At 46.4% G+C, this 20,389-nt stretch overlaps 1 protein-coding gene across 4 annotated transcripts in view; it reads right to left on the bottom strand.

Moving 5' to 3' along the window:
- The window catches only part of TCF20 (transcription factor 20), a 129,037-nt gene extending 111,990 nt beyond the window's left edge, over window positions 1-17,047 (bottom strand). For 3 of the 4 annotated variants that reach the window (XM_061362893.1, XM_061362901.1, XM_061362912.1), the window contains exons 1-2: window positions 16,667-17,046; window positions 4,338-4,451 (exon numbers count right to left, since the gene is read on the bottom strand). The gene's annotated coding sequence lies outside the window, so the exon portion shown is untranslated. Of the gene's footprint in view, window positions 1-4,337; window positions 4,452-16,666 lie in introns of all 4 variants that reach the window. The other variant, XM_061362909.1, reaches the window with a different exon arrangement.
- Window positions 17,048-20,389: the final 3,342 nt, after the last annotated feature.

Here is a 20,389-nt window from a genome sequence, read left to right as displayed (position 1 = left end):
GCAGAACCATGGACTAGATCATTGTGGTCACTTCACATATTCGGAGGGATGGGAGTTTTGACTGACATATTTTACACCACAGTCTTACCAATGGTTGCATCCACACAACTGACGGGATGGCAGTGGTGGGACAGGACAGGAACGTGAGGTGGGAGGTGAGGAAATAGGAATTTCTTAGGTTGTGCTATAGGTGTCTTTATACTAACCCAGAGTGAATGAATTCATGCAAAGGCAGTGAAAGATGCAACTGAGGTGGAGGGTGTTAACTAAAACATGATTTAGTATAGTCAGACTTGCGGATTTGGACATGACCTAACATATATGGAAATTTACAGCAGAGAATGTCCCTGTTAATAATATATATGGTATCAACTAAATTTCTGACACACTGGGCTGGCACTAACTTAGTGGTTTAGGTCTTAAAGACTGTCTCAGTTTTGATTTATTTAATGTTTAATTGCCTCCCTCAAATGTTTCCTTTACATATTTTTTGAACGGGTAAAAGATCAGGTTGGTTTTGAACTGTGCAAATCAACAGGAACATGCATTCTGCCCCATTTAAAGTAGCAGACACCTACTTTTTTCTGGGTTGGGTTTTTTTTTGTTGTTTGGGGATGGAGGGAAAGGAGATGTTAAGAACATCACAAAGTTCAAATTAATGTCTCAACTTGTAACACACTTCTCCCTCTCCCACAACACTGGTTGCAGAAGCTACCCACGGCTGACACTACTCATGAAGCTCCATATGGTTCTGCTTCCCTTCATTTTTCCTCAGCCTGACAAACTTTGGCACTGCTCAGGTTTTCCTGATCCTTGGAGAATAGGAGAGATTCCAACAATTCCAGTTTTCACAAAGCTGCCGTGGTGCTATCTACGGAAAACCTATTGTGATGGCAAAGCATATAGGCAAGTTTGGCTTAACATCACTGGTGCTGTAGAACCTTTCATAATGCACTTTGTATTGGTAACAATTATTTACACTGCAGTAGGGTTGAAGGATTTCAGTAACACAGCATACACATACAGCAACAAATGTCCGTGCCTGAATAACAGGTTAATAAAGTTATTGTATTTAAGACAGAAAGGGCTCAAAATGGCGTGTCATTTTAAAGCACCCATGATTTGACAACAGTTTGTGCAATTATCACAAATCTCTCAAGGAAAGCTTCTGGTATACCCAGGAAATAACCCTGCACACAGTGAGTACCCTGCATGCACTGTAACTCAGCAAGTGCGTTTTGCAGCTCCCTTCTACACTCAGTCATGGAGGATACAGATCATTACAGCCTCCAGCTATAGAGCTTTAGCTCCCAGAGTAGCAGCTCACACTTTTAGCTCTGGAGATCCCCAGTTCAATCTGCTGCATGTCAGCCAAGAGGGCAGCTGTCATATAATTACAGCCACAACTTTGCATGTGAAAAAGTAGGGAGAGCGAACAGAGATCTTATTATAGAATCCTGGTTGCAACCTGCTGAAGAGCTCCCTATTTAAAGTAACTTCTTGTAAAGAGAGGGAGAGGGAGGGGAAAAGGAAAAAAAAGAAAAGAGTCTTCCAACGCAGCTTCCCAGTGCTCTCTGGTTTTGCAGAAGAAATCAATGCTGCTTTGCAAAAAAGAAGCCTTTTATTACAAATTCAGGTATATATTAGACGGAGCATGCAATTGCAGACCAGGAGTAAGGCTCTAGCCCCTATGAGTCCCCCAAAAAAGAGAAAAAGAAAAGAAAAAAATGCTCACTGCTGCAACTGAGATAACAGAACTCCAACAGTGCATCTTAGTGCCTTTCTGAACTATAAACCCTTGCCAGCAGCCAGCCCATTTTGCTATGCAAGTTAAGTATTAAAATCTAAATGTAACTCAGTTACATCTTGTTTTCTTCAAACTGTACACACTCACAGGGAGACTTAACAGAAGATCTGGGAGAAGAGTATGTTTGAACTATAAAGGTACAAACCATGGCAAAAAATAATCAGTCTCAAATGAAAAGGTCTTTTAATGAGTGCAACACAAAACAGTTAGACCAAGTTTCTTCTTCTTTGTTAACCTTCTTGCAGACCCTTCTGCACACATACAGCAATTTTTGAGCCAAACATTTTTCCAAGCCAAGAAGTTCAAACCCAGAATTTGAAGCAATGTAATCCAGTTTTAAAGACACATTCGTTTTCCCCAAACAATTATTCTGGAAAGTTATCTTTCTTCAGTACAGCATTTTCAGGCTTAAGACACAAATTAAATTATTTGCAGAACGTTCTCCTCTCCTACAGTCCCACCCATACATTCATCCATCTATCTACCCATCAGCCAGCAGCACAGAATCCATGGATTCCCCACAGCCTGGGGTGAATCAAACACTTTGGACCATGGGCAACAGATGAGAAGAAGATGTTCCTTCAAACTACTTACCTGCTTGCTAAACACCACTTAAAGTAGACTGATCTGACTCAAACTGTTCAGTATCTGCCTGCAGGAACACAGACTCGCTGAAAGACGGAAACCAGTTCATGCACTTGCTATACCAGTGACCCTTCAAAACCCCCTGAAACACAGTGTTGTGATTCCAACAGGATTTGAAGGAGAAGTGCCTAGTAGACAGCCAAGCTGGAAGGTGTTCAAACGACTGCTAACACCAACAGCAAGCCTGCAATAGTTAACTCCAGAATTCAATAACACTTTGTATTTAAACCAGATGAATTCTCTGGTGACATCCTCTCAGCAGCCTCATTTCTGAAGCCCCATTTTCACTTGGCTTAGACAGTCTTCTGCTCCTCACCTCAAGCAATACCTGCTCAGGAAAAACACAAACTACCTGCCCATCTCTCTCCCTTAAGAAGAGCATGAGGGAGAGAATCAAGGACACAAACCCCAGTTTTAAAGAAAGCTATGTGCAGCTGCAGCAGCACAGAAACATTTGGGGCTGATTACACACAGGCAGCAGAACCCTGGCTGGGCTCATCCCACAGAAGGGACCCATAAAAGGTTCACCTCTCCCTCACCTACTGCAACCAGGCAAAGCTCACGAACATCTGAACCACGCTTGCTGCAGACATCCAATGAAAGCAGTACAATCCTATGCAGAGATGACTGAAATGAGACACCGTTATGCTATTTTCTGGTATTATTTCTGTAAATTTAGCACTGCTAAAAGGTTCCAGATAGACATTCTCTGGAGACCAAAATCCTTTGCCTACCCTGAGAAGATATACAGAGAGAACAGCAGCAAAACTTATACATGCTTTTCTCATCTCTCCCAGCCTGCCGAGGCTGAAATGACTGACAAAGGTCCAAAATGAGGGACACACATAAATTATTAATATTGCACTAGTAGTCTCACTGTTGCTTTGACAGTCTAAAGACTTAACAGAGGCAGGCTCTGCAGGGAAACATTACTTTACTTCAAATCATTCATTCAGGAAACTTACATACTGAGGAGAAAAGAATCATTCTGCAGCATGCTCTGTCAAACCCCTCAGCTTTAAGACCCTTCATTTCTAAAGCAAAAGCAATTTTAACAAGAACAGGAAATTGGCGTGAAGCATGAGGCGCTTCAGATTTCAAGTGAGCAACACTGGAACAGCATTACTTTCGGACACAAATCTTAACATATGTCTTTTCATGCCTGACCTGGAAAGTCCATCCCACTTCTGAGAGCCAGGTGTTTTGTCTCTGCAGCCTCTCTGCTGAAACAGCCAAGTTACATACCAGTGAGAGGATAATGGGTAGCCATGCACTGGCAAGTGGAAGGGAGCCAAAAAGCCACTTCAGTTGGCTGCTTGAGCTGCAACCTGTGCTTTAAGCCTGTGTGAGGCTCCAGATTTATCTTCCAGGTCCCATGCTATACCTGCTCCCACAGTAGCCATGTATCCGTAAACAGTACACAAAGAGATGTGACTCTACTGATCTACTAGCTTCCTCTCTCCTGTTGCAAGGGAACAGTTTATGCAGGGGTATTAGTCTGTTTTACATTAATTTCTAGAACTGGAACAAACGACCTGAACTTTGACATGTCTGATGAAAGTCAAATTATTTTCATCTTTCTTAGTAATGAGAATAGATTTACTTCTTACTTTAAACACAGAATTTCCCTCCCAAAATATTTGAAGTAATTACTGAAATGCTTTCTTTACCAAAGCCCTGCAAAGCCTTAAGATTATTAATAGCCTTTTGAATAAAGAGGCACAACATTGCTTCATACCAACAAAAAAAGCAGTCAACTTTTCACACAGTAAAGTAATTAATTTTGAAAACTATTACTTTCTATTAAAATTCTTGTATTTAAAAATCCAAAAAGGTTTCAAGTAACTCTAGACACTGATGGGGGCAAAGAAAAAGGAGACCCTACCCCCAGCTGGATGGCATTCCTCTCTTTGGGTGCAATGCGGTAACATTTGATTGACGCATCTGATCCATTCCAAAACTCCAGGCGATGTTTTAATCATCAATGGGCAGAAGAATCCTAATAATTTTGAGGAAAAAAAAAATAGAAAAACAGGGTAGAATATGGAGGCAGGACACAGAGCACCTGGTGTTTGCCTAGCTGGGTCCAGAATAATCAACACATTAAAGACCGAGTTGATGGCAGAAACTCACAGCTACCAGTATAAACCCCTTCCTCCCCTCCACCCTCTTTTTGCCACCTCAGCTCAACCCAGACTCCCAACACAACCTGGAATGTTAGTCACACACCAAAGGAAATGAAATAGGAAGAGGGAAAGGAGTGGGAAGAGAGAAACCAGGGTAAATAGGGAATAGCATGAAGAGCCCATTGGCATGCAACCAAGAGCCTGCACAAGCCCTTGCTACAGCAGAAAAGAGGAGATCAGGCACGTACAAGGAGACGGCAGGAGAGCAGATGCAAGAAGGTGAAGGTTCAAGTGGTCCCTGAGCTCAGGGGGTAGGAAATGGCAGCAGACATAGCACAGAAGTGAGCCCCAGCATGCACAACGAGCTCAGCCTTCAGAAGCAGCAACACACCAGGTGACCTGCTAGCTTGTGATAGGCATTTTCATTATCGACGGGCACGGTACGAGAAATATATAGTGTGAACCTTCCACATTAAACAAGGCTTCCCAGTCCACCCATAAATTTATTTTGCTATCAGCCAAACTCAGATCCACCAATATCAACCACTTCTGCTCTGAAACAAGCCTCCACTTACAGTCTTGCACCAAGCAGTCGCTGCTGTTTCATTTCAGCACTAATGAGCACTTCCAAGCCCTCAGGACCTGCCAACCTAAGAGATGGCACAATCCCAAGAGGACTTTACCTGTTCCAGCAGCAGCCAGAAGGCAAGCATCATCAGCGTGACCCTCCAGCTGGCCAGCTGACATATCAGACCAGCCTACATCTCAGTCAACCGACCAGGAGCCAGGCACCTTCCCACTAGATGTGGAAAGCTGGCTGCCTGGTCAGTGGGACATCAGGGAAATACTCTTGTTCTAGCAGGCCAGAGCTAGAGAGACCTGTTTGGGAACACGAGCTGCACAAAGGTCTCCAGGCACATCAGTCAGTCACCTAGTTGGTTTTTACATCTGCCAGGTGTTCTCAAGTCTTGGGAAGATTAACAGCAGAGAAGAGCTGGATGGGGGAAGGAGGGAATGCAAGAGGACAAGCTGACGTACTGCAGAGGGAAGGGAGCAGCAGGCTGAAGATGGGATCTCACAGTAGGAAAAGTGGTTGCTACAGTGCAGAGCAGGAGCTGGGGGAAACGGGAGGGGGCTGTTAGCAGAAAGAAGGCAGGTAAAGGCATGCTAGTGCAGGGAATGGGAAGGGCATGTAGCTGAGGGCTGATAAATCAAATGCTGCTGCCAGAGTCTTACACCAGCCCCTGAAGCCTCTGTATCACTGACTGGGGGGCAGCACAAGTAGGATCTGCCACAAGCATGCCCATTCAGCAGCTTCAGGTAGTCATTTAAGGTATGTCTGGACCATTAAGTACCCTGAAGATAAGGAGAGACCTTGAATTCAACATGACACAGTCATGTGGAGCTTGCACAATGAGAAGGATGCGCTCCCAGCCCTGACAAGGACTACACAGCAGCAGCTCACACCTCCCTTAGGCTCCCCGGAGCAAGCAGTTGCAGAGCAGCCAGACTGCCTTTGTAACCAACCCCCCAGCCCGTCAGGAGGGCCTGAACCCTGCACCAGCAGCAGTGAAAGCACAAACCTCCACCTCATGCTCTAAATAATTAAACTCTGTGGGAGCAGCAACAGCCTCATAAAACTCCTACACAGACCAAGCCAGTCATTAATGGGGGTCAAAGATGAACACTCTATTTTTTGTAAGTGTGCTTTGATGTGTGGGGAGAGTGGTGAGAGGAGATCTTCATTACCCTCTCTGATACCTGATGAATTTTTCCTTTCCTGGCTATCAACATCTCCTGCTTCCACCCCAACCCCATACCACTGGCAATCATCCAGACAGCCAGGGACAGTCAGGTGTGCCTGGATGACATCTGCGCTAGCTGGTCACCTGCAGGCAGGAAAGCAAAAGGCCTCCCTGAGCAAAGCCAGGCTCTACCAGAGGCTCAGCCAGTGCTTATTACGAGGTCTGGGTTTCACAGAGATGCCAATGGGTAGAATCCCAGGGCCAGTATGATGCAAACCACAACCCCACACACAGTCTCCCCTACAGCAAGGCACAGAGGAGAGTACAAGCCAGTAAAATCTGACGGGATTATTAGCTTGGGCTCAGAGCCAGAGCTGGGAGCTGCCACAAGGGCAGGGAGGCTGCCTGCAGCCCTGCAGGTCAGCAGGAAGGAAGTGGAAGTCCCCTGACGGGCAAGGAAAGGCAGCAGGCAGGAAAGGCAAGACACAGTTGAGAAAAGGTCATAGAAACACTAGTCTGACCTACCCCTTCTGGCCTTAAAATACATACGTACACGCAGATGTGCAAGCTGCTTACTACTATGCTTTGTTCAGATATTTTGAAGCAGAGACCACTGCTCTTCTCACTCTCTTTGCATTCCCCCCCACACCAGTTTTGGGAATGGTTCTTTAGTCTTCCCATCAATAACAGCCTCAGGTGGAGAGAAGCAAAGGCAGGTTGGTTCTGGGGAAGGGGTCATCACATGGACACAGAAAATGCCCCCAGCAGCATGCAGGGATGTTGGATGCTCTATCAGCAGTGCCACTTCCAGCCTGTTTTTCCTGCTGCGTTTTCTCCACGTGGAGAAGTCACAGCCTGGAAGTGGCTTCAAGATCTCTGCTACTGTGCTGAGAAAGTGGCTGGTGTAGCAAAGCCAGCTTTCATTTATTATTTATAAGCAGTACTGATACATGCCCCTTTTTTCAAGTCACTAGGAACCTTCTCCCAAGAAAGCCCAATACCTGCACTTTCAGAAGGAAGTTAAGAGCTTTACATGCAAACCAGCACTCATCTTTGCCAGCATGGCAAAAGCAGCTGCCGTTACTTCCATTATTATCGGAAATAAAGGGGAAAATAGCTCGCACTCTTGAGCCTTGGCACCTCTTCTCTCCCACCGTTTGGCTACCAGAGCTCGGGTTACTATTCAAGGCAGAAGTGCTCACCAGGGCACACATTCCAGGGGGCTGGGCCATGCCACGTGGCCAGGCTCAAAATGGCAGACAGCGATGAATAGGGTAATTAGAAAGTACAACAGAAGCCACAACATAAAAACAAGGAGCTTCTATTACAAGAAAGGGTTCTACGGCATGGTTAGATCCATCACCCCATATGCTGGGTCATGATGGTGCCTTGGGAGCCTGCTGCTGTTATCTGTTTGCAATCACATTTCAGCCCATCTTTCTGCTTAATGCACGAAAAGCAGAGCTAATCAGATTCACTCTCTCTCTCTGCTTAATGTCTTCAGTTCCCAAACATGCTCTGTACTGCTTCAACTGATGTTCAACTAAACCAGCCAGGAGCACACTGGCAAAAAAAAAAGAAAAGAAAATAAAATACAAAAAATGAAATTACCTATTAATTTTACTCCATCTTTCCACCTGTTATGTCTAAAACCCCTTCTACATTTGAGCCTTGCAAACAAAAGTCAGGAAATTCCCATTTCCCTCTCTATGCCACACCCAGCTCATGTATGAGTTCCCTTCTCCAAGCTGCTCCTCCAAGTGGTATCTGGGCAATTAATTCTAGCACGGACCTTCCAGCCTTTCCTCTCATTCTCTGGGACAGCTTCCTAAAATATTTCCTGGCTAGGAACCTCCACAGAAGGATGCTTTCTGCTGGCACCATAATAGCCCCTCTTTGTTAATCTATCTGAAGTGACCATCACATGCTCTCCTACTCCCTCTCTCCCCAGCACTATTTAATTATTGCAGTCTTACACAGGATCTCTAATGTGCCCTCAGCATTTCCAGTCTGAAGACAAACAGGGCGCTGGAACAGCTGCTTCTTTCACTGCATTCCTTTGCACTCCTCAGGGCAGCTGGAGCATTGCTGGAGTCAGCTATGACACCTGGATCTCCCCTAAAGCAACCAATACAACAGCTGAGAAGCCCCCAAACTGGGCAGACTGCATGAAAATTCAGCAGAGATCCAGGAAAAGACTGACTTACAGGAACACCCACCATCATGAGCCAGGTTAAGCAGCACAGGAGGAGAGTCACCCATTACAAGCACAATTGAAGATTTGCCAACAACAACAACAACAAAAACCCCAGCAAGTATTTACAGGAGATGAGAAAGAGATGTAGGTGGAAGACAAAATTGCAGCGTTCATCTTGCTATCCAGGAGGAGTGGAAAAAAGGAAGACTGCAGAGATGAAACCCCAAACAGCCCGTGCATCTGTCTGCATCCCCCAGCTCATCCCCACTACATCAATCAAAACAGTGGCAGCTCTGGAGAAGACCCCCATTATCCAGCTCCTGTACTAACATCTTCCCCAGAGGCTGCATGCATGTGCAAGGGGATGGAAGAAAAACATACTTCTCAATGAGATTACTTGCAGCATTTTTTATATTGCCCCCTCTCTTAAAAATGTCTTTTAAAAAATTATTGCAGCTGGCTTATAAATGTGTCAGATTTAAAAAAAAATATATATCCTTGAAAACAAAGACACTTTGTGCTCAGCATATCCAGTGGCACCATTATTTAATATCAATACGCTGGTTCTTTCGTTTATTCACTCCATCCTTGGAACACAAATCCACTGTAACAGCCACCCAGTGTATAATCTTACCATGCAAAGCAACACAACCCTCCAATAATCTTTCTCTTGCCATAATGCTTTCACATACCAAGAAGAAGAATTTAGCTTAAATGCTTAAAAAAAACCCCAACCAACTCTAGTACAGCGTGAAACAAATCTCTAAGAACTCTCAAGTTGGAGTAAATTCCCTCATCCCTTTCTACTACCTTCCTTATTTGAAAATGGCTGCACAAATACTTCTAATTTGTGCACCAGACTAACTGCAACCTTCTCCTCCCACCAGGTACAGCCGTTCACACATAGGTCCAAAGACAACAGGCTCATGGCATCCTGTTGCCTCTGGTACACTACTCTTCACTGACATCATCTTCACCTTCATGCTGTATAAAATTCACCAAACAGAATATCTGCTCCTTTAGCCATAAAGCAATCACTGTAGGCCAACAGACGCCTTCACCTAGTCTCCCAAATGCACACTCTGACCTGCACCGTGCCCCTGCTAAGTAGACGCTCAGGCATGCATCTTGTTAGGTGACACATGCCCCTTCCCTGCCGTCAGCCAGGGATAATGCAGATTGTGTATCTGATGGATCCATCACTGGCAAAGCCACAGCAGGAACACTGCTTGTGCCAATCAGCAGGAGCAAAGTTCCCACACAGGCTGAGCTTCTGCATGCCCCTAGCTGCATCACATCCCTGGAGCAAGAAGGCACCGTTCTGTACTACCACGGCAGTGTCCCACAAGGGCTTCCCAATTTCTGCTGATGCCTGAAAATTAGGTAGTAGCATCTGGAGCAATGGGAGTCACAGTTCAGAGATAAAGAAGCCTTCTTCCTGGTGTGTGGTACCTAGTTCAAGCTTGGCTCCCCACTGGCGTGCAGAACACTCTCTGGACACTTCCCTGTCCTTATCATCTATCTGAGGCTTCAGGGACTACCCGGTCCCACCAGCTCCAAGTCCTCAGTCCAAACAGCCATCACCATGTTTAGGGAAGCTCTTTCACAAACAGCCTGCAAGTATCTCCTCAGCCAGTCTCCTTTTGCTCTCTCACAGATGAGGATTATGGCTACTATTTTTTGAATCCTTTAATAATAATATATGAGCCTAATAATAATAACTATTATTATTATTAGGCTCATAGCAGTGGGCTGTTAGCAATGGGCTTTTGGGAACTATGATATGCCTTTAACTGCAGAGGCAGTGAAACTCAACCTCTTCCCTTTTTTCCTCGCTTTCGAAAATACTGCTTGGGAATGGAGTCAGCATCTGGAGGCACACAAGTACATCCCAGGGAAAGAATGAGAGGAGCAGAGGGGAAGGGAGGGACTTGAAAATGAAGGCTGAGGGCGAGGCTTCACATTACAGCTGAACCAGGCTAAGAGTTCACTGCTGCCAAAAAAGGGGGCCCCATTTCCACCTTTCTTTCATTCCCTACCTTTCACTGCTGGGAAAACAAATCTTGCCCCTCCTGCGTGGCAGCTCTGATACTAGCCTGAACCTGGTAAGCAGGTTCAGCTCTCTGTCCCAGGAGAAAACTATTCACTTTTTTATATTTCTGGGCAAGTCAGCTTTCCCAACGCTGAACAAGCTGTATCCGTTTAGTACCAGAGTGGGCACAAGGCAAGGAATACAGCCACAGAGCCACAACCAAGGCATGTCCACCCCTCTCAGAAGCAGCAAGTGGTTAGATCGGTTCAGCCACAGTAAGAAAATCCATCCTCGCCAGTGTGAAGCTGCGATTTCACCCAGCAAGTACATCTATCAGCACAAAACAAGGGGCCAGGTTGAAAAACCTGCAACAGAAGTGTTTGCTAATAGTCTTGGAACAGGGAGTTTTACCTATAATAAGGCTCTACCTTACAAGTTGCATTTCTGGATGATGAAAGCAGCTGTGTAGGTAAAGAATTACACTAAAACTGAGAAGACCCAAAGCAGACAGGAATACGAGAGGTTCTGCAGGATTTCAAATCATAATTGTGCCTATTTCTAAATTGGACTCTGTTATCAAACAAGATGGCTGCCTTCACCACTGTGCTCAGAAATGTCTGTTTTCATTACAAACTTAACAATTAGTTTCATGGTGCTTTTGATAAAGCATATTTTTTTTCCCAGCAGCTTCTACATCATCAGATGAACAAAAATAATGAAGTTCTTTTTGATTAAAAAAAAAAAAAAGCCCATTTACTCCACTGTCTTTATTCCTCTCCACCTCCTCTGCTCAATTACTAAAAGCAATTTACAGACAATAAATGTAACTTCACAGCTGCCTGTATGAAGTATTCCCTTCATTTTATAGATGAGGTTACAGGCTATACAGAAATTAATATCAGCAAGGTCTACTTCAAAGCTGGATATGCAAGAGGAACAGATGAACTCTTAAAGAATACAGATCATGCCTGTACTCTAGTAAAACCAGTAATAAAGAATTAAGGGTGTTACCAGTTGGATATAAATTCCTCAAATGTATCTGCTTAAATACAGTAACAAACAAAAGCTTGCACTGAGGTCTTGCTTGGGTTTATTCTGTTATTATTAGGAACACCACCATGAGATTTCAGATTTGCCACTCAGCATCCCATAGACCAAACATGCTCGCTTTCCTAGTAAACACATGCTTAACTGCTACCCTCATGGGCTCCAAGAGGGTCTTACCAGCTGGTACACGATCACCAGGAATCTGCAGCTAAAAATTCAGTACATCATTTTAATCCATGAAGATAAGCAAGCCAGGAGAGAGTCCAACATTCTCTGCCACAACCTCAAGGGCTTTGGCAGGGCAAGAAGGAGCAAGAACCTATGTCTGCTGTTAAAATCACCACAGGTGACTTTGAAAAAGCACCTGGAGTAGCAACACTAAAGGGGGGGGGGGGGGAAGGTGCAGTTATATGCAGGCACTCTTCTGATGATAACGGCTCTTTAAGGCTTAATAAAAATGCATGGCCAACTTTTCTTCTTCCACACATTAGCAGAGCTCAGAAATAGCACCCAAGTCTGGTTATACAACTCAGGAGTCCCAGCTTCTCCTGGGAGGAACACACCACTGGTGTGCAGGTACTCTAAAGGCTGAGTCATCTCAACAGTCCCCTCAAGGGAAAATAATCCTATTAAGAACTGGGGTGTTGGTATTGAAGACAAAAAGGAGTGTTAATTTTGGCACTCCTTAATTACACTGGTTCCACTGTGTCCATTTACTACCAAACCTAACACCTGAAGGTTAGCAAAATCACCACACTCATCCATCCACCCCCAAGGTCCTTTCCAGACACCAGCCCCTCTTTCGGCCAACAGCTGCCTGGTCATTGCCTATACATTTTCTTATCCCTGACTAACACAAACCAGTATTTGTACAACCACAGCGCTTTGAAAACTAATTTAGGATTAAGGCCTTCATTTCTAGCCCGCATACAAATACAAGCCATGCTGAAACCAACAGAGCATTGTGGACTTCTGTGCTGTGACCAGCTTAAAACCAACAGCCATATCATGCACGCATCAAAAACCAGATAGGCTTCAAGACAGACCAAAACAATCAAGCATAACACAAAGGATTTTGGCTTGTAAAATCTCTCGCAACGGGAGAGCTGATAAACACCATCACATTTCTAGCAGAACTGCCATTTTCTGCATTTTCACTGCAGCAAGTACAGATGTTTGTACCCACTGATACTTTGTGCCCTTTTCACCCAAGCCAGCAACAGCACCACAACCTCACACTAGCCTTGAAAATGGCTCAGCAGATGTAGGTGCTGCAGAGAGCACCCACCCTAGCAGGTAGGAATCCATGCAGAGAGCACACAACCCATGCTCCTCTTTCCAGGCAAAGTCTAGGGTGTTCATGTCAACCCATCAAGCCCTGAAACCTCCCAAAAGCTATACAACAACAGCAGGAGGAGAAACACAACCTGGGTAGTCCTGTGGTTTAAACTGGCTCCCCCACCCTACAGGAGTCCAGAATTTGACTCCTACTATGACCCCAGTGCAGTCACGCCATCGCTCCACCTGAGGACAGGACACAGAACACTCTTCCCCACCCCACCTCTTTCAAAGGGGATGGGCTGGGAAAGAAACCAGCAGCTCAGGCTTAGAATTTTATTTTTGAGGTTGGTAGTTCTGTTGTGGAGACTGATCCACTGATATTTTCCTAATATAAGGAACATATAAGATGCCTAGAATTTGATAGCTGCTTTTTAATTAAATTGAAATAAGTAAATCACAGCCTGTTGCCATGGAGAATGAACAGACACAGCCTCTTGACTCCAGGGCAGGATCAAGCAGGAGAGGCAGACAAGGCTGTGAAATTAAAAACACCTATTTTAAAGCAAATGGTCTTGATAATTAGCAAAAAACGTGGCACAAGGAAATAATATAACCATATGGCAGGAAGTGGTTTTCAAGGTGAACTATGAAGCTGTTTTAAATAAATGAATAAACTGCTGGAGTTGCTGGGTCACTCGCACAATCATATACGCAGGAGTAAATGTGATTTTAAAAAATACACTGAGAAAATGGCAATTAGCTCTCCTTTCCCTTTCCTGCCTGTAGCCAGTGTCTGTTCTTATTTTTAAGGACTTGTTTTGAGTGATTAACGTTGACACCTATTTGCAGTTACCAGAGGGCTGTCAAACTCAAAGCCTTGTGGTTCACCCTGAAGGGAAAACCAAGTTTATAGGATATAAAACCTTTTATCTGTTACTCAGTGTCATTACACAATCTTGGCCAGGTCATCAGACACTAATAACCATTCCTGAATCTGTGCATCCCTCTTGTCTTCCATGACAAAGTGACTTAGGGGGGAATTTGCCCTCCACACAACACATATCCAGCCCTGTGCTACATCTCTCAAGAAGCAGCACAGCTCAGAGAGAATCCATCAGTGGGAGACAGCACACCCTCCAGCACAAGCTTGGCTGATGGACAAGCCTTGCACATCCCCTTCCCAGTATGCCCAGAGCACAGAGCATCAAAACGTTCCACCCCTTTTATGTGCTCAGATATAAAAGGGTTGCAGCATGGGAAGTTCCTCATCACCTTTTCGAACCCAGCCAGGGCAAATCTGAACAACTGTCGTACAATTTCCAACAAGCATGCAGCCAAAGTGCATCAAATTCATGACAGCTTAAAAATACTTAAAATAAATTGTACCTGATGACTCAGTTTCAGAAACGGGCTGTACATTTTTCTGAAGGGAAGGGACAGATGAACAAACTTTCACTTCAAACCTCCCATCCACTCTAGGGGAAAAGCCAACTTTTTCTCCTATTTTGTGAAGACAAAGATTGTCAGCCAAAGTCTTCCATGGCAGGTAATGACACACATGAAACAAACTGTCAGGGTCCCAGTCCAGGCCCTTGTGACATAGCTGGTTGCATTAAAAAACAGTCACATTCTAAGCCCTAATCAACAGAAGTTGAGCTGGCTATTGACAAGTTCCAGTCTGCTCCCCACCATGACCAAGAAACACCCACAAAGGGAGGGGGATCATAATGGGAATCTTGGAGAGAGAAGGTGTTGGGGAAAAATGAGCAATTAAAATCAGCATTGTCTGCTTTCACAGTTTTGCCCTGTTTTGGAGCAATTGCTGCTTTAACTGAAGTCACACTACATAAGATCCATGCCTTCTATTAAAAATAAACTCCATGTCCAAGTCTCCAAACTTGCAAATTTGGTTTACCCTGAAGGACACCAACAAGGACCCCAATGCCACTCCTTAAAAACGCTGGGGTGAGGATGGCACAAGCAGGCTAACTCGTAGCCTTTGAGCAGCTGACACTGACAGCAGCATCTGCCCAAACTCCTCACTCATGCAACCCCTTTCTTTCCAAAGCCTGCAGTGAGAGGGACTGTGAGACATCTCGGGACCCATCAGCTGCATGGGAAGGTGCTGCACACTCTTGTCTTCCCCTCTCCACGCACACCACTTCCCTGGTGTGCAACTGTTCTCTTACTGCTTGAACCACAGTCCTACCCTACCACCTGAAAGCAAATGGCTTCACTGGAGCTCTTTCTGCCATTGCATGTACCAGACACACAGACGGCAGCAAGTGGCTTGTTTCTCCTCACCTCATAGCTTTACTTAAGTTTAGTTTTGATTTAAAGAGATTTAACACAATTATCAAGGCCAGCCTAGCACCTCCCTCTGAAAGGGAACTGTGGTTTCTTCTCCGTCCCCACCAGCCAAGATAACACTCAAGGGAAGACGCCTTCCCAAGGACTCCCTGTTGGACAGAGCCAGGGTTAACGGGCACCAGTGTCAAGACTCAAGCCAGGTGGCCGCTTGGTGTAAGGGGGAAGATGCCAGTTGTGCCGAGGAGCAGATTATTTCCGTATCATAGCAGAGAGGGCAGCAAGCCAAGAATAAAATCATGAAATAATAAAAAAAAAACCCAAACCCAAAAAAAACCAAGACCAAACAACCCTCACATGTAAACCATTCCCTTCACCAGCACCACACCATGCCATACACACACAAAGAGGGGAGTGCACTCATGAGACTCAGTCCCCTGCCCAGGCTGCCCACAGTCCCCCACTCCCATCACTTGTACCTTCCACTTGCCAGGTCTTCCTCAACCTCCTGCCTGCTCCCATGCCACCCCAGCTCCCCGCACCCCCAGCCCACTTCCTCAGAACCCCCACAAACTGCTCCTTACCTCTACACCCCCAACACCCATCCCAGCACGCCACTCTGAGCACCAACACGTAGCAAAAACGGGGCAGAGCATTTCTCAAAGAAGAGGCTTCAGACACCAGCCTTGCTGTGATGTTTTTCACTCACCCTGGGCTCCCACCGCGAGTTTCTAGCCACAAACCTCGGTGCGAGGTCGCTCACCCGAGGAACGTGTGGCACATGTGCATGCCACTGTCAACAACTTCCACTCACAGACCTCGGGTGGGCGAGGGGCTGCCTACCAGCAGGAATTTGGCTTGGGAAAGGCAGCTCGTAAGCGGGATGGCGCCTTGGCAAAAATAAAGATCACCTTAATGTTCTTTTTAACAGCCAGAAAGGTTACGATGTGCTGGTCCATACGGGATTGGGGAGAAGGGTGGGAGACTGGGGGAGGCAATGCATAAAACCGCACGGGGTTAACTGCTCACCGTTAAAAGCGTGAAACACTAAGCAATCGGAGGTTAACGACGGCTGCACACAGGAAGCCGGGCAGAACCCAGGCGAGGGTCGCGGGGAGCACCAGTGCCCTCAGCAGAGACCGCCTGCCCCCCGGCTGTGGAGGCGCCCGCCCTTCACACGCGGGGAAGGCTGCTGAGGGAGGCACGCGAGGGCGGCGGGTCCCGCTCGCCGTCCCCGGGGGGAGCTGGGGTTACCGCCCGCTTAAAAGCAAATAAACCCCGCCATAAACGCCGCACACGCCGGGGGAGGAACACCACACAACTCCAAAGGTTTTAGGAAGTCACCTCAGACCCAGAGGGTGCAGAGGAGTCGAGGGGTGCCGGTTTCACCCCGCCGCCCCGCCCTTCGCGCCAGGTGGGGGGGCGCTCTCGCCCGCCAGGTAAGGCGGGCGGGCAAACGTCGTAACGGCGGCCGCTTACCTATGAGGGCCGGCCCTCAGGGTCCCATTGCAGCCCCGTCCCGCGGCGGGCAGAAGGGCTCCCGGCTCTTTGTTGCGCCGAGGGGAGCGGGTACGGATCCTGTCAGCTCATGTGACGCGACGGGCTCGGTCTCCGGGGCTTTTCCTTGCTGAATTTTCCTCACTTTTCCCCCGCCCGCCGTCCGCCAGCGCTCAGAGAAGGCCCCGCAGCCGGGCGCGGGTCTCAGGCCCGACCGGCTGCTGGCAGAGCGGCGGCGGCCGGGGAGGAGGAGGAGCCGCTGGCGGGGCGGGCTCCCTCGACAGGGCCGGGCGCGGAGGAGGGCTCTGGCATCTCACAGCGCTGCCTGGAGGGGGAGGCGGCGGGGCAGGGCGCTGCCCCAGGGCCCATCGTGTGTCGGCTCCCCCCACCCCCTCGGGTCCCGCTCTTGCCCCTGTTTCCTTGAGGGGATGCGGCGCTGCAGGCCCGTCCTCGCCAGAGGCCTCGGTGAGATCGGCCTCTGCGGGATCGGCCTCTGCTCCGGCCTGGCGGGCTTCGCTCCGGGTCGGGAAGGCCTCACCACCAGCCCTCCTGCTGCAGGCGCCGGCTTTCCTAGAGGAAAGGCTGCCTCACTGGTAGTGGGGTGTTGCTGGAGCCACAGAGGAGGCGGGCAGGGGCTTCCGCGGTCCCCTTTAACGTGGAGTAGGAGTGGGTAAAACGGACCCTTGAACAGTGGTTTTGTTCCCCTCTTAAGGCTACTCGGGGCCCTGATGCATATGCCTGGGCCTGCCGCTGCAGTCGGGAAAGTAAATGAAAACGTAATTACGTGCGTTCCAGTAAAAGCGAGGAAAGCCCCTCGTTTTCTGTAGAAGAGAAACAGCAGTACTGAGTCAGATCAGTATCCTACCTCCCAGAGCGCTCAACAGACAAACCCTAACATAGGCTGTCGGCTCCAACAAGCAGCTGTGACACTGCCCTAGAAGACCTCCCCTATCACCTGGTGATCTGTGATCAGGCACTTCCTAACCCACAGCTGGGGTCTTCGCATTCAACAGCTTCCAAGGCTTTTTTATTAATGAATGCAGTCAGCTGTTTGGGTTTTTTTCTTGATCCATGTGGAATTTTTGCGCCTGCTACATCATGCAGCAAGCACCCAGCTCTCCAGACAGCATTTAGACAATCTCTTCTTGTTTGCTAAGCACAAAGTGGGGGGCAGAGGGAGATCACCCTTCTGCAGCTCTTTAACACCTCGATATGCCATTTTTCTTCACAAGCCAAGTCGGAAAAACATTACACCACCAAGCCATGCTGTATATAGGAAACAGAGATGACATTTCTATCAGGAATGCAGGCAGCTCAGGAAACCTTGGAATCCTTCATCAAATGCAGCCACAAATTGAACGAGCAGCTTCCCTGCTGCTCTAGTCCGTCTCAGGATTGCTCCTACACTGGCATCAGCTTTCTAGACACCACAATTGACATTAAAAAATGGTGCCCTGCAAAAAAAACACATACACAAGAACAGACAGACCATAAGACTCCCTCTATAAAGCGGATGCAATAAGACCAACAGACATCCAAAACACACCAAGAAGCTGTGAGATTCAGCCAGCCCTGCAGATATTGTTGCACCTGCTCTGAGGGGAACACTGGTGAGCTGCAGCAAGGTCACAATTACAGCAAAATAGATTTAAATTTACTATGATAAAGATAAAACAGCAACAGCAACGATTTTAGAAAATCGCTTTTCAAAGGATCAAGGTTTATTCGATATTTGTCTAGTGCAACTGAGATTAACAAGAACTTGCAAAGACTCTGACCACATTAGCTTGCTGCAAATTTTTCTGCTTTTTAGTTTAGTCTCTGCTGTAGCATTCCTCCCGCAATCACAAGCCCTGTAGCAATAATATTCCATGTTAAAAACCACACATAAAATAATCTTTTAAATTAGTGTCTCTGAAAGATTTTTTTTCCCTGTGTCTCTTCTCCTAACCTTCAGGCTCTCCCTTTCTCAGCTCATTACAGGAAGTAAATCCGCAGATGAAAACACATGAAATAGAACCAGATACCACCAGAGCATCAAACATGAAATACGCCAGGACCGCTGCACAGACAGCATAATCAATGCCCTTCCTCCCACAGCGAAACCACCAAAATTCTTTGTTCCTGCATGTAGTTGTCCCACATCTCTACAGTTCATCGCTTCATCCTGCACGTGAAATAGCCCCACAGAAACAGTGTGAATGAACCTAAAATAATTGCTGTCTTAGAAAGCGCCTACTGCCAGCCAGTAAAGGACAGAAAACCGTACTCATCATTAGAGTACCTTTTGTGAGACAGCAGCAAGTTGAACCCCTCCATCCTTACCCCAAAGGAGACCTACAAAATGTTCCCAAAAGATAAAGCTTGGCATTAAAACTTATACTCCCTAGACACTAAAGCTCATGGGTCTAAGGGAGATGTTGCCTTCCTAGCCTGTTACAGTCTGCCTGCTGAGCTCTCCCTTTGTCACCAGCACAAACAACCCTTTTCTGCCAGTGGTTCAGCAGAGCACCAGCAGCCTGTCAGTCACTTCTGCTCACACCCTTTTCCACTTCATAGGTGCTCCTTTCTTTCCTCAAGTGGTCGCATTGATTAATATAATTAGATTAAACTAAGAGCAATTGCATCTAACCTGTAGTTAGCTGGCATATTGCTGCCTTCTGTCAGATCTGATAAAGAGACCCTGAGCCCAAAAGCTTGTTTGCTTTTTCCAGCTCTACCAGTTGATCTAATAAAGGATATTACCTTTTGCCACAAATCTTGCTTCCCTAGGATCTTTAGACCATCCGCAGCTACAACACCACTTTTAGCATCTCACCTGCTTTAACCAATTCTTCCAGATTCTCTTATCTGTGAAATAGAATATGATAAAATGGATTCCCTTCTGTATCGATTCTTACACTGTTTCCATGAACGTAATATCCAAGTACCTTCTAGGACTGCATTAGCTCATCTGACTAACATCTGTCACATGGAGGGCTTTTCTTTTTCTTGTTCTCTTCTTAGGAAGAAGATGCATGGAGCAAAACGGTTTGGTTTCATGAGTGGGTTGGTTTTTTTCCTCTCTGCTGTTCATGTTGCTTTGTGTTTATACCAGTGATAATGAGGACGGTGGCAGTTTCCGTGGTAGCTCTTATTTCCCAGGAAAGTTAATTGCAGAGTGTTGAGCTACCCATAGAAAGAAATCTCATGCACAAAGCAGCATTTTCATATGTCATTCCTCACCAAAGAAAAGCTAATCCATATTCTTGACATTTGGGACAGAAACTTCTTAAGGAAAGAACAGCGTTTCCTTTTCTCCAGAAAAAGAGTTTCAACCCATGATCCTCAGTATGTGACGTTCAAACAGATTGTTGCAGTTTATTAACATACAGGCCAGCACTCCATACAGTTAGTTATAAATAGGGAAAATCTGGAAACCAAAAAGAATAGCATGCCTTTTAATTGCACTGAGGCAGATTATCATAGGACAGCTTGGAGGGAAAATGGTGGAGACAGACTATTTCATGCTAAAAAAATAGATATAATTTACTTATGTGTAAGGAATCACACTGCTGTTCCTCCAAGAGGAACCCTGAACGATCCCACGTGTCTAAGAAGGCAGTAGGTACAACATATGAGCTACTGAAAGATAGAAACTGAGGTGAAGAGAGGAATCATCTGTGCTCAAGCACTGCAAGCAGAAATACCAGAAGACCTCAGGGA

The sequence above is a fragment of the Neopsephotus bourkii genome, unplaced genomic scaffold (assembly GCF_033783945.1).
Source record: "Neopsephotus bourkii isolate Nb327-2 ecotype Australia unplaced genomic scaffold, CSIRO-AGI_Nbou_v1 NB_107, whole genome shotgun sequence".
NCBI classification, from domain to species: domain Eukaryota; kingdom Metazoa; phylum Chordata; class Aves; order Psittaciformes; family Psittacidae; genus Neopsephotus; species Neopsephotus bourkii.
This window is presented reverse-complemented; position numbering and strand designations above follow the sequence as displayed.